The following is a 5,477-nucleotide window of genomic DNA, read 5'->3' on the forward strand; positions in this document are numbered from 1 at the left end:
CACCTACACTGCAAGGTCTTTGGGCCAGGGACAGCCTCTTGTGTTTGTATAGTGCCACCCAGAGCAAAGCCCACTTTATGATTAAGAATTCTGCAGAACACAGACCAGTATTGCAAATTACAGCAAAGTGTCACTGTGGTGAGAGCAGCTGTCTCTGTCAACATAGCTTTCCTTACCGCAGAAGGGAGAGAAACCCCAGCAGACCTTTCTTCCCACACTTGTCTGCTTGCATCTTCTCTTAACAAAACAGTGTCTGCTTGACTCTGAGGCAGTTTCTCCAAGGGACACATCAGTGTCTCACACTTTGAAGCCTGTCTTGCAGTCAACCAGTCCTTTTTCCCTCTTCAGAGAAGGAATAACGTAAATCTTTAAAGGATACAGCAAGCAAAAAGTGTCAAAACAATCAGGGGCCAGATCCAGAACCTATTATGTTTAAAGAAAATGCTAAATTTACTTCAATGGGCTTTGACAAAGGTCTGCTGTTATATAGAAAAACAGGCTTTGGGTGAAATTAGTCGAGTCATCACAGTAAGAAGCAGAGTCCCACCACTTCCAGTCCCAAGTTATCCAGCGATTCCCAGCCACCTGCTGGCAATTCACATTGTCTCTCTGGGCTGCCTTCCTGTAAAACTAACATATTCCAGCTGTTCTGTGGTCCCAGGCCTTAACCCTTGCCTCCTCTTACTAAGTATTTACTGTCTTCTTTTGCATCTTCCCTTTTCCTAAGCAACTTCAAGTCTCGCTCTTTATTCAACTCTGTGATGAGGCCTAAGAAAAAGGGGAGCCATTTATATTACAAAGTAAAACAAACAAGCAAATGAGACCCAAATTGGGAACTTCTTGCTTTGAATTCAAGCAATTCTGTAGGGGTAAATAAGACACAAAAAAAACCTAGCCCTGTTCTGAATCTGAATATTTTGCAACAATTTGGTATTCTAATGGGAACATAAAAATAAATTATAAACAGGTCTTTAGCACTGCCCTTTCAAATTAATATTTTGGGAAATAAAATTAGTCCTTGACACCCAAGCTTATATATATACTCTATATATACTTTTCATATATGTATGAATATATACTTCCTTGTTCTAGTTCTATAGGAAAATTGCTGCTTTGGTATATTTATAATATGATATTAAAGCAGATATAGCCTTAGCGCTGTTGCCGTGTGTTACTGGACATCATGACAAAAAAAGTCAAAGAAAAAAACCCTACAGTTTCTTTATGAAAATAAAAAATTAGAAAAAAAAGTCTTATTTTGCTTCTACTAAACTAACCAAAAAAGTATGACAAGAATTTTATATGTGTCTTCTTGTCATCCACTTCTGTTCCCAAACACTATGGTTTATACTGATAATCAGATACAGCACACAGAATGAGTAGTTATTCTTCAGCTCCATCTGTGGTTCCCACCTACTAGGGGAAGGGTAAGTAAGTCCTTGGTGCCATTAATTCTTCAAGAAGATTGCCTTACTTTGCTGCTTTTCAAAATACATTTTCACATCTTCAGGCACTGTGTGTGGCCAGCCATCATAACTGTTTCAGTTGAAAGGAACATGAAGAATCTGTCAATAAGTCAAACACAGGAAAATAACTGGGGTTCTAAAATGTGAATCTGGGAGATGGTGGGGAGAGAATACATACACTTCTGAAAGAAGCCTCTCAGGAATAAGAGGTAGTGCACAGAGACCAAGATAACATGGTAACATACATTTATATGTATAAATATACCCTCTCACATTCCAGCTGTTCACATACAAAGAATTAATTTATGTTCTGCCTGTTCTGTGGCAGGACATACACAGTTCATATTACAAAGTCATTAGCTGATATACCTTATTGCAGAACTATTGTATTCTGTCAAATTCCTACAAACGGAAGCACTTAGGGCTGTAAATAAAATATCCACGACTGGTAACATTGACTTGCACATCCTCAATCTTTAAAAATACTTTTTAAATTATATATTACTTCTAAAGGCATCAGGAACTGTACAGCATGGAAAGTAATTAGAGCATTGAATATCCATAGGAAGTACTTTAACAGATATAGAAAAACAGGGATAAAATGGATTACCATAAAGCATGCAGGAATTGTTTCAGAGATGTCTCAAAATTTTGCAATTGAATTCTGAAAGAAACAATGAGCAAATATGGGAAATCCTATGCAAACCACATAAACAATTCTGTGGATGAGGACTCATCTTCTCTGCAGAGCTCATATCCAGAGGCTTTTCCCTGCCCCTAAGGAAGACAATCAGTGAGATATGGAATCTATTTTGGATATTTATTTCCTGATTAAATATAAATTATTCCTTGGTTCCTTTCACTTTTTGTCATTTGGGAGCTTTAGGTCCTGCTTCTTAAGCTCTCAAAACTCAAGAGTCCATTTGAAAGTTTTCACTATGAGTATCTTTTGAAAGAAGGATGACAGTAGTGTCTATCAACCTAAACAAAAACTGACTTTCAAGACAGTTAAAATAGCAGTCACATGGGTTTTGGTACGTGCTTCGTTTGAAGATGCTAAAACCTTATGTCTAAAAAGTGGGAATTTGAGGAGAAGTACTGATTTTAACCCAGAGTTACCCATTTCTCTGATTTATTTTTCTATTTGACTCTTTAGGAAGATTTATAGGGAAACTGAAAACATGAATTTTTTACTGAAACTTTTTTTAATGGAAATTGGTATCTTAGCAAAATAGCCTTCAATTGCCACGCTCTTAAAATGACTGCAGGAAGACCAAGGTATGGGGACACAGGGCAAGAGGCCTAACTTCGCCTGTTTTCTTCACCATTTTTAGTAAATGGTGCCCTTACTATAAGCAAGGTTGATATATAGTGATGATTACATCCTTCTAATATACCATACAACAATGAAGTTTAACAGAGATGCTTTAGCAAGCTCTTGCAAAACAATGTATCAGCTTCTAAAAGCAGAAACTGACCAGTATGTAAGGGCACAAATTGCTATTACAAGTTGACAAGTAAGGTGTTTAAAAGCATTTAAAAGTCCTGCTCTCTGGGCTAGCTGACATTTTCTGAAGATATTTTCTAATATTTTTCTTACTCAGATGGCTTCAAATGGTGATTTGGGCAGCTGGAACCTGGGGGCATATTTGCTTCATTACATACATTATTTTGTCAGCTGGAGCCGATTTTTTGTTAATATACAGATGGACACAGAAAACCTTCAAAGACTTTACAAATATATTTTGTTTAAAATGTAAATATGACCCTGGTATCATTAATAGCCAAGCTAGCTTGTTTCTCTTCACATTCTACGCCTTATATGCCAATAATCTCAGGGCTTTATTTTGCTTGATATAAATTTTCATTAAGCCTGAGGAGGGCTCTTTCTGTCTTTCCTGACTGATTCAGGTTTAATTGGCCTCTAAGGATAGTAAGCTGCTTGAGGGTTCTTTCAGAATCTGTGTTCCTCTGCTGCTTTGCCAAATCATCTTTTTTTTTTTTTTTAATTTCATCCAGCAATTTGTTTCTATCAGGTCTTTTCTCCATTTTCCCTGCCACAGACAAAGCTGCTACATTTTTCTTCTGTCGTTATACTTTGTAAGTTTTCTCCCCCACCAGTGTTCTCAGAAGAAATGCTGTTTTTCAGGTAGCTCTACCTTTTATTTCAGAGTCTATTATGATACATCCTAAAAAAGGTTTAGTCAGGAAAATTTTGCTATCTGTCTCTACTCCAGTCTAACTGAATCTCCATAATAGATGTGTGAGTTGATCATGCTATTTAACCTCTTTCCAGCAAGGCCAAACCAACTGTAAGGAAGTCAGAACATAATTGAATCTAAGACAGAGGCAGTATGAAAAATATGGAAAACCAAAAACCCCCTCATACATAAAGAATTGAAAAATAATACACAGAAAAGCGCTTTCTTTTCAGCTTGCTTTCTCTTTCTTAATAATCACATAGAATTCCTGGAGCTTTTTTCCCTTCTTTTTAACAGGGATGACTAGGTTTCTTACACAATTTCCTTTAAACTGAATTAAGAGGTTTGCTATCATTGTGTGTTTTCCTCACTTTTCATTCTCTTCTGTATGGATACGGAAGTCTCTATTTCAGCAGTATATTATTTCCATGAGCAGTACTGGATCTATTATTTGCTTGCTGTACCTCTAATTTGGCTTTCACAGTTTCAGAAATAGTCCCAATCTGCAACTTAAGTAGCAGATTTCTAAGCTCGCAGCTCACAATTTGCTTTCTCGGGCTGTCTTTGCAGCCAGTACTCCTCAGTTCCTCTACGCAGCTTGCTTTATTTAACAAATTTCCAACCATAAAGTTTGTGACAGCCAAAGCCATCTCTCTTTACATATGGCTAAATACTCAGAGAGTCAAGCTTAGCCTGAGATGGATTCTGATCTCTCGCTATAGATACTTGGGTTTTCAGTAATGTAAACTACAAATTTTTAACCATGATATTCTCAAATACGCTCTCATGTCTGCATCATTTTCATTGTGTTCAAGAGCCTTTAAAAACGGAAAAGACAACTATTCCAGAATTTGGTGAAGTTCTGAATACTGACAGAGAAATTGTAACAAGAGGAGTCTAGTTAAAGTCAGTAATTTACTGTACAGTATTTTTTATGTCTAAGAACTAAAAATTGCACAGAAAAGCTAAAAATGTATACTAAGTACTTTCTGTATCAGGGAGAGAGGGCAGAGGAAAGACTCTGGAGAGATAAAGGGAATGGGAGAGAAATAATAAGGAGGGGATAGAGAAATCAAACATTAAGACAGAGGAAAGACACAAGCCCTCTGCTTCTGACCCGAATTAAGCAGATGCTTCCCATTAAAGCAGTCATCTCAAATTAATACCTTGAATTAAATTCTCCATCCACTGAACATCAAGGAGGACATGATTCCATCACAGTCTTTGAGATAAAACCAAATAACTGAATAGATGTTTAAGACTGCTGTTAGAAATGTTTTCTGTAGTCTTTCTTGAAATGAAAAGAATGAGAGAGACGAACACAGAAGTAAATGAACAGTTTCACGCAAGTACTTATGTTTACCTGGCTAAAGAGAAGCAGGAAAGCATGTTCTCCTAACTCAGATGCTTGCTTGTAAATAGCCTTGGACCCTTATTACTACCTTTGTCTTCCCCAAAACATGCAAAATTTTCGTGCTCCAAGAAAAAAGAATCTAAGATAACAAGCAATAATATTTCATTGCCTTCAAATGGTTGCATATACAAAGGATATATAACGAAGGATACAAGATCTCTTTTATAAACAGTGAAGCCTCACATTACGCGATGGCATCAAATGCTGTACCTGTATCTCAGCCTGTCTGGAAAGTCTTGGGGTTGCAGGACCACAACACTTCACTTGTCTGCTATGCACAGATCTTCTGCACACACTAAACTGACAGATCACAAATTGTGTTGCCAGACGAGAAACTAAACAAGAAAAAAGCAGAAAACTTTTGGCCTCTGTGGTCTTTTCCAGTTATTGCTACTT

The 5,477-nt window shown here is 37.0% G+C and overlaps 1 long non-coding RNA gene across 1 annotated transcript; it reads right to left on the reverse strand.

Moving 5' to 3' along the window:
* Positions 1-567: 567 nt before the first annotated feature.
* Positions 568-5,200, reverse strand: LOC130607051 (uncharacterized). Its single transcript, XR_008974148.1, has 3 exons — positions 5,031-5,200; positions 1,475-1,565; positions 568-768 (listed from the first exon to the last, which is right to left on the reverse strand). It is a non-coding gene; the product is annotated as an uncharacterized LOC130607051 (long non-coding RNA).
* Between the last annotated feature and the right edge of the window lie 277 nt (positions 5,201-5,477).

Source organism: Pezoporus wallicus, unplaced genomic scaffold, assembly GCF_028554395.1.
Source record: "Pezoporus wallicus isolate ANWC-B61680 ecotype Strahan unplaced genomic scaffold, APGP_CSIRO_Pwel_v1 contig_1181, whole genome shotgun sequence".
NCBI classification, from domain to species: Eukaryota; Metazoa; Chordata; class Aves; order Psittaciformes; family Psittacidae; genus Pezoporus; species Pezoporus wallicus.